Source organism: Macrotis lagotis, chromosome 4 (genome assembly GCF_037893015.1).
Source record: "Macrotis lagotis isolate mMagLag1 chromosome 4, bilby.v1.9.chrom.fasta, whole genome shotgun sequence".
NCBI lineage: Eukaryota > Metazoa > Chordata > Mammalia > Peramelemorphia > Peramelidae > Macrotis > Macrotis lagotis.
The window spans coordinates 138,587,840-138,602,004 of record NC_133661.1 but is presented as its reverse complement, the minus strand read 5'-3'; positions in this window follow the sequence as shown (position 1 = coordinate 138,602,004).

The following is a 14,165-nucleotide window of genomic DNA, read 5'->3' as shown; positions in this document are numbered from 1 at the left end:
GGTCAGACTATGCTTTAGAAAAATCACCTGAATGATCATTAGAGGAGGGTCATGAGTCTGGTACATCTGTTAGAAGGCTATTGTAATTGTCAGACATTTTATTTATCTCTTTGCCAATTTTATTTCAAAAACAATATCTTATAAACAAAGAACTTTAAATCATCACGCCCAATTTTAAGACAGAAGAAAGTCAATTAAGAAAAAGAATCCTAACATTGTACACCCTAACAGCAACATGCAGGTGATGATCAACCTTGATCGACTTGCTCATTCCATCAGTGGAACAATCAGGGACAATTTGAGGCTATCTACAATGGAGAATACCATCTATAGCCAGAGAAAGAATTATGGAGTTTGAACAAAGACCAAGGACTATTACCTTTAATTTAGAAAAAAACTAACTGATATCTTATTGCTTTCTCTTATACTTTATTTTTCTTCCTTAAGGATATGATTTCTCTCTCATCACATTCAGTTTGGAAATAATGTAAAGACTGGAAAATTACCTTTTGTGGGGGGTGGAGGGAGGTAAGTAAGATTAGGGGAAAAATGTAAAACTCAAAATAAATAAAATCTTTATAAGGAAAAAAAAGAAAAAAGAAAAAGAATCCTATCCTAACCCTATTCAGCTTCAGGACCCAGCTCAACTTTCATTTCCTTCATAAAACCTTTCCCAATTGCTGGTCACTCAAACTAATCACTCCATTCTCTACATTCCTATCAACATTTAGAACTTAAACTAATTTAGCACTTTGTTATATAGTTTCTGGGCAGTTGGGTTACTCAGTGGATAGAGCACAAGACCTAGAATAAAAAAAAAACCCTTTTGTTTCTAACTTCAAATTTGTTCTCAAATATTTATTGACTCTGTGACCCTGGGAGAGTCACATAACCCTGTTTACCTAAGTTTCTTCATCTATAAAATGAGCTGGAGAAGGAACTAACAAACTACTCCAATAGCTTTACCCAGAAAACTCCACATCAGGTCACAATGTATCTGAACAACATTATAATTTCTCCTGTGGTACTACTATCTTTTATTGATTCATACAAATCTTTATTTTCTTTAGAGTGTAAGCTTCCCAAGAGCAAAATACTTCCTTCTTAAATAACTGTATCCTTTGTAGTACTGATGTAGTAGTGATGAGCACATGGCAGCTAGATGGACCTGAGTTCAAATCTAATCTCAGACACTTAGTTGTGTGGCACTGGGCAAGTCAATTAACCTTGATTGCCTCATATCTAAGGCCATCTTCATTCATCCTAATTCATATCTGACCACTGTATCTAACTGATTCTAGAGGAGAAAGTGGGACTGGTGACTTAGCATAGCTTTGCCTCACTCAAATCCAATTCATGTGTTTCCTGTTGTCATCTTCTTTGAAAATGAAGGACAAACATCATCAGAAACATAAATATTAATTTGTGAATGAGTAAAAGTTGGAGTCATAGAGAAACAAAATATTGTTATTGAATTCAAGAGAAAACCACTAATAATGGTTTTATATAGTGTTTTAATATACTGCATTTATGGTTTATAATATTTTTCTTACAACAACTTTGTGAGGTAGAATAGTATAAACAATATTCACTTAGATGTGAAAGATATGGAAATTAAGACTCAGATTAGAAAGGAGAATTGCTTAAAGTCATTTCAGAAGTAAACTTTGAACATAGGTTTCCTAACTACAAATCCAGTTCTCCTTTCACTGTAACAGTATTCAATGGGGGGAGGGGGGAGGAGGAGTAGGAAATTTCAAGTTGAAGTGTAGTTCTGAGGGCTGTAGTGGACTGATGGCAAAGGTGTCTGGGACAGCTAGTTCAATGAATTGGAACAAATGATCTTATCTGGAAAAAGGCCTGATAGCAAACATTTTGTTTGACAAGGGGTTCTGAGAAAGGGAGTAGGTAACAGAGCAAGCAAGGTCTGAGACACAGGGAGGCCTGGCCAAGCTGTGAGGAAGTACAGAGAGAATGTAGAGACAGAGCAACTTTAGCACCCTCAGAGAAGACTGTTCCTGTTTCATTAAAGTCTCTCTCTCTGTCTCTGTCTCTCTGTCTCTCTCTCTTTGTCTCTCTCTGTCTCTCTGTCTCTCTCTGTCTCTCTGTCTCTCTGTCTCTCTCTCTCTCTCTCTCTCTCTCTCTTTCTGTCTCTCCCTTTCTGGAAATTTGCTCACCAGGAAAATAGTCCATGGGTAAATAATTTAACCTCAGGCAACTTAGACAATAGCACATACAAGTTGACTATCTGCATTGATGGGGAGAGTTTTCCTATTAGGAGTTCCCTTTCTCGTGAATCACAGTGGCTCTTCTAAACTTTTTATCCCTCCTCAAGTACCCCATCGTTTCCTCTGCACCCACTCTCTCAGGAAGGAACCTTGCATCATATCTTACAGAAAAAACTGAGACCACTTACTGTGATCTCCCTCTTCTCTCCTCCTCCTCATCTGACTTCTCAGATGATCTGCCACTTTCTCATCATTCATCTTTTTCATTTTTTTTTCCTTTCCAGGGCAAATTGCAAAGAAGCCCATAATTTTCCCAGTCCCCCAGGTTTATAACCGAATTATGCCCTCTGCGATCCTGTCCCTTCCTGTTTCATCCTGTGCCATCCTGACCCTCCGCTCTCATATGCTGCCCTTTAACCCCTAACCTATGACCCTGCACTACCCCACCCTACACTGCCCTCCCCTCTGCTACACTACCCTACCCTTTCCCATCCCACCCCATCCTTTCCTCTCCTCTCCTACCCTATCTTACCCTACCTATTCTAATTTACCCGGAGCTATCTTATTCTACCCTATCTCTATCCTATTCTATCCCAATTGCTACTGTGTCCCATAGTAAATAGAACACTGGTTTTGCAATAATAAAGACCCAAATTCAAATCCTCCTTTGGGTACTTCCTGACTGAGAGACCCTGAGCAAGTCAATTAACCTCCAATCAGGTTCCTCGTTCATAAAATGTACTTGTAGGGCTGAAATGAGAGAACACGTAAAGCAATTTGCAAACTTTAAAGTACTATTAAATACTAGCTCTTATTTTTAAAAATGCCAGTGAAACCAATCTAAATGCTGGTAATCAGGTTAATGACACATCCTGATATATTTCCCTATTAGAAACAAACTGAATCATGAGACTTTTGTCAAGGATTTGTGCTTTTGATTATTGATAGGGCTACAGTAGCTGCTTCCAGATTGTTGGTGGGTTTTGTTTTACTGTTTCCAGATCTGTACTAAATGTACAAAATTCATGTGTTCTGTACTTGGTCTTTTGGGCACTAGGACTGACTGCAATAATAATGATACCCATACTCCTCCCTCCAAGCACAGCCCAAGACACACCTCTTCAGGTTCTAGCAAGGATCAAAGCTCTGCAATAGATTTTTTTTTATAAGGTGAAACTGAAACAGGTTTGTGTTTGATTTCCTGAAATAGGGCAAGACACATCTTTCCTGGTTTTTGGTCTGAGTTCTGAGGACAATGTTGTCTGAGAGACCATCACAATAAACAAACTATGAGAGTTTGAAATATGGCAGCCTTCATTAGAAAATCAGAAGGAAACAGAGCAAATGACCAAACAAAACCTATATTTTTCTTAATTGGCTTGCAACTGAGTAAGTTCCTCACATTCCATTATTGTGAAGTAACATTATTAAGTAACAAGTAACACTGAATCATTTTCAATTTCTTTCTGTACTTACCTCATTTTAACGTCATAAAAATCCTGTAAAGGAGGTAGGATAAGTTTTACCTGTTTAGTTTAATAGAAGAGGAAATTCCTATACAAAAGACTAATTGATTTACCCAAGATTTAGTGGTAAACTTTTATAGTAAACAAGGTGCGTTTGTTGGAAGCTAGAATCTTGTTCTCCTGATTCTTAGCCCTATAATTCTTTACGCTACTCACAGAAACTTGGATTCACTGAATTATAAACCAGTTTCAATTTCCAGAAAAAGGGAAGCAATAATGCCGGATGTACTTTGGCAGAAGGAAAGAAGAAACAGCTTCCAAACTGGCAGAAACAAATGAGGTGAATTAATATCTAATTATAAATTACAATTTCTACTAGAAAGAGTGGTCATGTGTGTCTGAATTTCTATTGAAAGGATTCAACCTAATCTTCATGTTTAAGGAGGGACTGACTAGAATCACTTAATGGTCATTTAGCTCGAGTACCTTTCTGAGCAGAAAGCCCTTCTAAATTACCAAGTGCTTCACAGATACTCATTCAGTTTCACCTTGTATTTGCCTCATATTATTCTTAAACTAAACCTACTTTAGTCATAAAATTCTTGATAAATAGGGGGTTTGCCTCCTCTTTGGGCAAGTAAGACCTTATTACCTGTAATGCAGCACTTTCACTAAAGCCTTTTGTGACCTATATTCATAGTAACATTCCAAACTTTATTCGTTGAAAGCATATTTGCACCTGCTCTTTCTTAATGTACATAGGAATCCACTTGTAGGAGGCCTGTTTCTTTTAAGGAGATTTCAGCAGCATTAGGCACAATGAAATAAAGAAGATTAGAAATACAGCTAAGGAAAAAGCATATTATTTTCAAATAATACACTTTGGGAAAGCTGATCTAATTATGCTCATATTCTTTATAAATTCCACAACAACTGTGGAAATACAGCTAGATTAGATATGGGGGTTTTGTGATTCCTCAAAAAAAAACTTCTTTAGTTTAGGTTGGGGGAGGCTAGGTTTTCTTGTTACAAGTAGTTTCTGTTCTAGACCTCAAATCCTCTTCCTTTTAGGCACCCCACTTTTTTTTTGATTGAATCTTCTATGCTGTATTCTTTTCGTGTCAGATGGGGATGGGAAAGCCCCTCTGACTAATCCCAGTATCTCCCTATCTGTGACATTGGGAGTTATCAATTTCATGTTCCTGAACCCAAATTTCCTCTGTAAAATCCATGGACCTTACTTACATGCATCCCCACTGTCCAAGTCAGTGAACAGCCTGAGAAGAAGGACTGTCGAGAACTAAATGGAGCTACTTTATTGTGATTCTTTGTATTAACATAGGCTAACTGCTGAAGGAGGAGGGAAGTAGATGGATAGGGATGGGTTGGTGTCAGCCCTTTATCTAAGTCCCTACTTATTTATTCCTTTTTTCATTTTGCTAAATTGTATATACATAAGTACATATAAAAATGTACTTCCACCACATCTCTCTACCTCATGTCCTCACTTTAACCACTCAAATTCACTCAAATGTTGCTAATCCTTTAAGGCTCAGGTCAAATTTTCCCTTCCTCAATATTCAGTGGGTCACTCAGCATTTATTAAGTGCCTTTTATGTGCAAGGAAATGTGCTAAGAAATGGGGGTACAGAGAAAGACAAACAGTTCCTGCTCTCCAAGAGCCCATAGTCTAATGTGGAGAGACAATTTGCTAACATATATAATTATATGCACAGGATAAATTGGAGTAAATTCAGAGAGAAAGTTCTAGGGAAGACTAGGGGAAAACTTGCAGAAAATGCGAGTTTAGTGAAGACTTGAAGGAATCCAGGGAAGTCATGAGGGAAAAATGAGGAGGGAGAGAATTCGAGTCACGGGGGATAGTCAGAGAAATGGCCAAGAATAGGGAGATGGATTATTTTGTTCAAGGAAGACAAAGTCTTCATTTGGAATTAGAAGGAGCATTAAAGATGACCTATTCCAATCCCTTTACTTTACAGATGAGAAAACTGAAATGTAGTAGAAGTGACTTACCCAAGGTCTAACAGCTAGGCTTTGAAACAGGTGGAACGCTAACTTACTTCTTCATGGTAACTACCCCCCAGCCCTCCAAAAAGGAGTGCAAACATTTTTTCAGTAGGGCAAAACAATTGGGTTGGGTTATCCCTTAGACTGACTGCTTTGGCTGAGTTATCCTCAAGCAGAGTCAGTTGAGTCAGATAACTAATTTAGCTAGCTTATGTTTTCTCCTAAATAAAAGAAAATGCTTTATTTTTTAAAATCTCATTTAATATTTTATTTTTCCCAATTACATGTAAAAACAATTTTAACATTCTTTGTTTTCAACTTTTAAGTTCCAAATTTTCTACCTCCCTCCCCTTTCACTGAAAAGACAATGACATAGGTTATACATGCGCAGCTATGCAAAACATATTTCCATATGTGTGAACACATATTTCCATATGTGTGTTACAGCATTGGTTCTCCTTAAACAGAATAATTAGAAGATACAGACCAGAGAACAAAAAGGAGTTTATTTCCTCTTCAAGAAGAGGGCACAGCCTCTATAAAATGAGTTACAACTCTAGGAGGAGTGCAATGTATGGAGACATGCATGCCCCATTTTATCCTAGTCCCTAAGGTAGTCCCATCCCCCCTGGCCCTACCTATTGCCTATTTAGCTGGTCTCATAATCTTTCAGTGAGTATCTAACAAAGCATTTCAAGCCTATTTACAAGATTATTCAGATCCAGTTTTACCCAATCAGAGAGAGATAATTTTGTATCTTTCCATATATGAGGTCAAACAGCACAGTGCTGTATAATCTTTGTTACCACCTGACCTTGGGGAAGTGGAAACTTTGCAATTCCTGCTGACATGGCAGGGACATAGGGGGAAAAGGGGAGGGTTATCAAAACCATGAGGGAGATTTCACTTAGTTATAATCCCATGCAATAGTCCCACCCTCAAGGAACTTAAATTCTAAAGAAGACAGTACTAACAGGGGGACCAAATGGGAGGGAGTAGAAGGGTACCCTCAAAAAAGTATCTTTGGTCACATTGAGACTACCATCTTTCTCTGGAGATGGACAGAACTTTTTATCATATGTCCTATAGAATGGTCTTAGATCAGTGTATTACTGAGAATAGCTAAGTTATTCATAGTAGATCATCATACCACATGGCTGTAACTGTGTGCAATGTTTTCCTGGTTCTGCTCATTTCATTTTGCATCAGTTCAAGCATTTCCATGTTTTTCTGAGAGCATCCTACTTATCATTTCTTACAGCACAATAGTGTTCCATCACAACCACATGCAAGAACTTGTTCAGCCATCCCACAGTTGATGAGCATCTCCTCAATTTCAAATTCTTTGTTCCCACCAAAAGAGCTGTTTCTTTTTAATTTCTTTGGGATACGGACCAAGTAATGATATTGCTTGATCAAAGAGTATGCGTGGTTTTATAGTCCTTTGGACAGAGTTCCAAATTGTTCTCTGGAATGGTTAATCAGTAAACAACTCTACCAACAGTACATTAGTGTTTTAATTTTTCCACATCTCCTCCAACATTTGTCATTTTCTTTTTCTGTCATATTGTCCAATCTGACAGGTATGAGGTAGTAGGTCAGAGTTGCTTTAATTTGCATTTCTCTCATCAATAGTGATTTAGAGCATTTTTAATATGATCATAGAAAGCTTTGATTACTTTGTCTGAAAAGTTCATATCCTTTGACAATTTATCATTTGAAAAATGGCTTTTATTTCTAGAAATTTGACTCAGTTTTTTAATATGTTTGAGAAATGGTCTATCAGAGAGACTTACTATAAAATTGTTTTTCACAGTAAGCATTGCCAATTACGTATTTTCTTCCATACTATTTCCCCCATTTATCCTACTCTTTCTCTCCTTTTATCCTATCCATTTTTTAAAGTGGTTTGCTTCTGATTTTTACCTTCCCCAATTGTCCCCCTCCCTATTCTTATCTCTTTTCCTTTCTAATTCAACTGAGTTGTTCCTTCTTTGAGTCAATGAGAATTAGGTTCATGTGCTCTATTCCCTACTTCTCCCAATTCTTTCTCCACTGTAAAAGCTTTTTTATGTCAGATAATTTATCCCATTCTACCTCTCTTTCCCCCTTCTCCCAGTGTATTCTTTTTTCTCATTCCTTAATTTTAATTTTTTAAATAATCATACCATCATATTCAACTTACACTTCTACTTTCTATGTATACTCCTTCTAACTACCCTAATAATGAGAAAGTTTTAGGAGTTATAAATATTTTCCCATTTAGGAATATAAATAGTTTAAACTTATCAATGATTTCCCTTTCTTATTTTCCTTTTAATGCTTCTTTTGTATCTAGTATTTTAAAGTCAGATTTTCTATTCAGCTTTAGACTTTTCATCACAAAAGCTTGAAAGTCCTCTATTTTGTTGAATGTTCATTGTTTCTGCCCAGTTTTGTTGGGTAGGTGATTCTTGGCTGTAATCCTATTTTTTTTGCACTCTCATATTCTAAGTCCTCTCTGGTCCTTTAATGTAAAAGCTGCCAACTCTTATGTTATCCTCTTTGGCTCCATGAGACTTGAATTGTTTCTTATAATATTTGCTCCTTGATCTGGTAAGTCTAGAATTTGGCTATAATATTTCTTAGAGTTTTCATTTTGAGATTGCTTTCAAGAGGTAATTGGTAGATTTTTTTATTTTCCTATTTTACCCCCTTTTCCTGGAAGATCAAGGTAGTTCTCCTGGATAATGTCTTGAAAGATGATGTCTATTTTTTTTAATCTTTTGAGTAGTCCAATAATTCTTAAATTAATTCTTTGGACTCTATTTTGCCTGTCAGTTGTTTTTCCAATCAGGCATTTCATATTTTCAACTCTATTTCCATTCTTTTGATTTATTTGATTGTTTCTTGATACCTCATAAAGTCACAAGCTGCTACTTGCCCAATTTTAATTCTTAAAGAATTATTTTCTTCACTGAACTCTTAGACTTCCTTTTCCATTTCCACTCCAGTTCTACTTTTAAGGAATTCTTCTCTTTGGTAAATTCTTGTATATCTTTTTTTCATTTAGCCAATTCTATTTTTCAAGATATTGTTCTTATCATTAGATTTTTGGACCTCTTTTACCATTTGATCTATTCTGTTTTTTTAGGTCTTATTTTTTTCAGCATTTTAGGGGCCTTCCTTTACCAAGCTGTTCATCTTTTTTCATGACTTTCTTATATCATTCTCATTTTTCTTTCCAATTTTTCCTCTAATTCTCTTTTTGAGCTCTCTCATGGCCCAAGATCAATTTATATTTTCCTTTGAGGCTTTAGATGTAGGAACTTTGACTTTGTTGTCTTATAAGTGTATATTTTGATCTTCCTTGTCACCATGGTAATTTTCTGGTGGGAAGTTTTTCTGTTGTTTGTTCATTTTCCAGTCTATTTCTTGACTTTTAACTCTATGCTAAAGGGAGGCTCTGCTTCCTAAGTAGAGGGGGGCACCATCCCAAGTTTCATTTGTTTTGAGCACTATTTTCAGAGATAATTCTGGGCATTTGTAAATTTTTGGTTCTTCCAAGGTGGTATGATCTAGGGAGTGGTATATTTACTTTTTCCTGTACTGTATACTGGTTTATGAGTGACCACATGTACTCTTTTCAACCATGGAACTGGGATCAGAGTCCCTGCTCCCCAACAACTGCAGTGATAATGCTCCTCTTCACATTGGTATTAAGACCTAGGACTGCCACCCAGATTCAAGTATAAGCAATAGAGTCATACGTCTGGGACCAGCAAAGAGATACCTATAAATCTCCTGCTGACCCATTGACCAATCCCTTCACTATCTCTGGGCTAAGAGATCTGAAAAGTACCCTCTTGCTATTGTCTTTCCCACCCTCACTTCCAGGGCCTGTTCCTAATTTACTGGGGTTGGTCTGCACTGACTTCACCTGTACTGATCTATGCACCTCTCTCACCCTGATGCAACAGGAATTTCCTGCTGACCTTCTAAACTGTCTTGAGTTGAAAAATTGTTTCAATTCTGTCTTTTTTATGGGATTTGTCCCTCTAGGATTTGTGTTGTCATTATTTTATTTAAAGGTTTTTGGAAGAGTTTTGGGGAAAGCTCAGACATATATCTCTGCCTTTAGGGGCAGCTAGGCGACGAAGCAGATAGAGAGCACTGGCCTTGGAGTCAAGAGGACCTGAGTTCAAATTCGACCTCAGACACTTAATACTTACTTAGCTGTGTGACCTTGAGAAAGTCACTTAACCCCATTGTCTTACAAAAAACAAAAAGTAATAATAATAATAAAAAACTACATCCTTCCCTTTACTCCACATCTTGTCTCCATCTCAAAAACAATGCTTTATAAAAAGTGACTTTGATTCTTGTATGGATAGGGGTCTATATTTGCTTAACAAAATCTACTAAATTGTTTACATGTTGCTCGAGCTTGGTTGACTTTATCTGACTGTGGTAAGACCAATCCTGTTGGTATATTTATTTCCACTTGAGATCAATGCTCTTAAATCAATTGAGAACAATCTGGGCTTGTTATTAAATGACATGAATGAAGACAGATGAGAGGGTTGAATTTTTTTGTAATGGAAGTTTTTATAGACCTTAGAACAGTTTTAGGAACATGAAATTGGAAAAGACAGATTGGAGGGGGAGTAGTTGTTCTCTGAATAACTAGGTGAGAGGAGAACGTGTTTAAATTTTACTAAACATTATACTAGAAAGGGAGACAGGAGAAAAATCTAATTCATGTTTTCAAAAAGAACATTTCAGTTGACTATAATGAGTAGGACGGTATTATAGAGGTGGACAGGACTCTGGGGGCCAGTCCTTGAAGCAAATGCAGGTATTTCCTGCCTGGCTCCAGTCCAAATGACCATGTGTTTGCCTGGAGCTAGTCTCTGACCATGGGTGAGAGGAACTGATACTGTGTGGTGAAAAATTTGCTAATAGGGTTGCTGTACAGTCAGAACTGATGACTCAGAGGTTGTAGAACCAGTGCACTGACTGTACTCATCAAAAAATACCGCACCCAGCTAACCCTCTTTACTTTGTGACTGTGAGGAGACAGTACTTTCTGTTGTAATTGTTGTTATGTTATTTTTAATCAAGTCCAATTCTTTGTGCCCTATTTTGGGGTTTTCTTGGCAGAAATACTGGAGTAGTCTGAGGAAATGAGGCAAATAGGGATAAGTGACTTTCCTAGCTAGTAAATGTCTGAGGTTGGTTTTGAACCCAGATCTTCCTAATCCCAAACCCTGTACTCTATCCACTGTGCCACTTCGTTGCCCAGGGACTACTTAGAATTGTCCTTTCAGAGGCAGATGGGAGATAGGGCAGTCCTTTTCCAAACTGACACCAGGAAGGCAACTCCACATAATATTGACAACTTTTCTTCTGGTCATTTAGACTAGGATCAGGTAAGGAATATCTTCTTCAAGGATTGGCCTTTGCAAATTTGTCCACCTGTACAAAATAGGATTGAATAATTTTGTTATTCCCTTAACATAGTTTTCAAAATTTTTGGACATGAGACTACTGAAATGTTTTTACAATCTAGGTAATTTTTCCAATTATACTGTTAAGAGGACTTTTTTTTTCTTCTGGATCAAAATTAGGAATTTTTTTCTTCCTCTATCTGTTCTTGAGGTTCTTAATCTGAGGTTCATGGATAGATTTCAAGGGGTGTGTAAAACTAGATGGGGGGGGAATTCATTTTTATTTTCACTGACCTCTAACTGACCCTTAACATTTCCTTCCTTTATGAATGCAGATAAGATTATTCTGAGGTGTCTAAACTTCTACAGATTGACAAAGGAGACACAGAAAAGGTTAAACATTCTTGATCTAGTGAATAGTTGAGTTTAAATTCCCCATAAAGAAATGCCAAGTAGATTTTCTTTTATGAGGCCCTCTGAAATGGCCAGGATTCAGGTTGTGCAGGTTGTTCTTCCCCTCATGCTTCCTCTTCACCCTCTCCAGGTTACCTTGTAGTCAACAGGCTATTCATGACTACTCACATTAGTTGGATGAGCTTATGAAGAACTAAAGAATACCAGGCCTTACTCTCTGCCTTGCTACCCACTTCTCATGGCCTTATCATAAGCTCTCATTTAATATAGTTCAGAACCTCCCCCTAGCACTGTCATATGACTTAATGATGTAAAACAAGGGACATTAGTACTTGCCAAATACTCTGAAACTAATCATCCTTATCTGTGTTGACTTCCTTTCTGATACAACCTTTCCCCTTGGACAGCTGGATGGTATAGTGGATAGAGAACTAGGCCTACAGCTAGGAAGACCTGAATTCAAGTCCACCTCAGACATACAGGCTATGTGATTATGGACAAGTAAATTAACCCTGCTTGCCTCAGTTTCCTCACCTGTAAAATAAGACAAACCATTCCAGTATCTTTGTAAAGAAAACTTCAAATGGGTTCATGAAAGATCAGAAACAAGTGAATAACAGGCAGTAAATATAGAGTGGGAGTTGTTCTCTCCTGAAAACAACAAAGACAAAAATAAAATTCATCCCTACTCTCAAGGAGTTTACAGTAGAAGAAGGGAAGAGAGTACAATAATTATATATACATTAAGTAAATATAGATAATATATAGTTTAAGTAATTAAGTAATATAATTTCTTGTAGGAGAGATCACTTTGACTCAGGGAATGGGGAAAGCCATTGGAGTAGGTACCTGAATTAAGCCCTGAAGGAAGTTTAGGATTTCAAGTGGCAAAGAGGAGGAGTTACAAATGCCAAACAGATGATATTCTATGTAGAGATTGTATAGTTGGGCAATGATGTAAGAACACTGGGGAACAATGAGTGGGCCAGTTGACTGGAAGATAAAGTATGCAGAGAGTGATGTGTAATGTTTAGAAGGGCAGAGCTTGGAATGAGATTGTGAAGGGTTTTAGATTTTAGCATAAGTATTTTCCATTATCCTAAAGAAAATAGAAAACCAAGGAAAATTTTTGAGTAGGGGGAATGACATAGTCAAAGCCAACTTTGGGAAGTTTATATGTGTAGCTAGTGGAAGATGGATTGGCCATGGGATATGCTAGGTGTAGGGAAACCAAATGGGTACCTATGCAAATAGTACAAGTAAGAGATGAAAAAGGTCTGAATTATGGTGGTAGTAGGAATTATTTGGAAAAAGATCTGTGAAAATAGAATCTTCTTGTTGTTGTTCTTCATCATCAAAGAAAACCATGACATAAAATAAATGATACACATTATGTTGACTTAGTGGGGGGCAATGTTACGCAAAGACATCCTTTTTCACTGCCTTTTCCAGACATGGGGTGTCATCACCCCATGGCTTGATCTAGTAGGAAACAGGACCTTTGGCAATAGCCTAGATGCTGTGGCATTTCAGCAACCCCAGGCAGAACATTTGTTTTTGCCTGGTATGGTGATTTTTTTTACTATAACTCTGTGAGAATATATAATAGCTAACCTGTCTCTCCATAATTGTCAGTTTGGTTATTTAATTGCTCTACTTAGTTCTGCAACCATACTCCCCCAAAACCCAAAATTTTAGTTTCCTGAAAGCTGCCTGGAGGGCCATGGGAATAGCATAGAAGGATCTCTCATCTAGAAGAAAAAGAACATTTGGGTGGGGAGGACAATAGATGCAGACCCAGCAAATTATGATGAGAAAGCACTGTATTCCAGGTACATTGAGAACCAGAAAAAAAATGAATCAGGCCCCAAGAATGGACAAAGTTTCTGGGATTAGAGCTAGTGGTCAAAGTCAAGAAACCTCTTAAAATCTGAGAAAAGACCTGGGGAGATAGCCTTAGTTTTACTTAGGTGAGCAAGACATATAACCTTTGGGTCCTTTTAGGAAATGAGATAAACATTTTATATGGAAAAGGATGGGGGGAGTCATGTGTAAAGGGAATAAGCTTTTATTTGGACATATAGACAAGTCTAGCATGGTTTCTTGCCTAGAGTAGGCACTTAAAATATTCATTGAATCAACAACTGGCAGTAATAGGCTTCCCTCCCATCATTTCAGCTATAATATCTATATGCCTTATAACTTTTCCCTATCATACATTTCTGTAGCATTTTACATTTATTTAGCACTTAACATACATAATTTCATTTGATTCTATACTCCTAATGATAATGAGTCTAAAATATTCAGTTATCTTTACATTCTAGTTTCTCAAGATTTTTGTCCTCTGGCTACTCCAGCAAAAACAGTTATATTAAGGAAATCTTAAGGCAATAATTTCTACATAAAGAGGGGAAGTTGGATGAGTACAATTGGGGGCTTTAATCTAGGATGTTTTTGCTCTATAGGCAATGAGACAGAACTGAGAAAGTTTTTCCTTTATCAACTAAACAGCCAGCCAGGATTTATTAAGCACTTAATTCATTGCTAAGTATTGCTTTCTCTCTCTTTTCTTCTCCCCCCTCCCCTATGAAACCTTT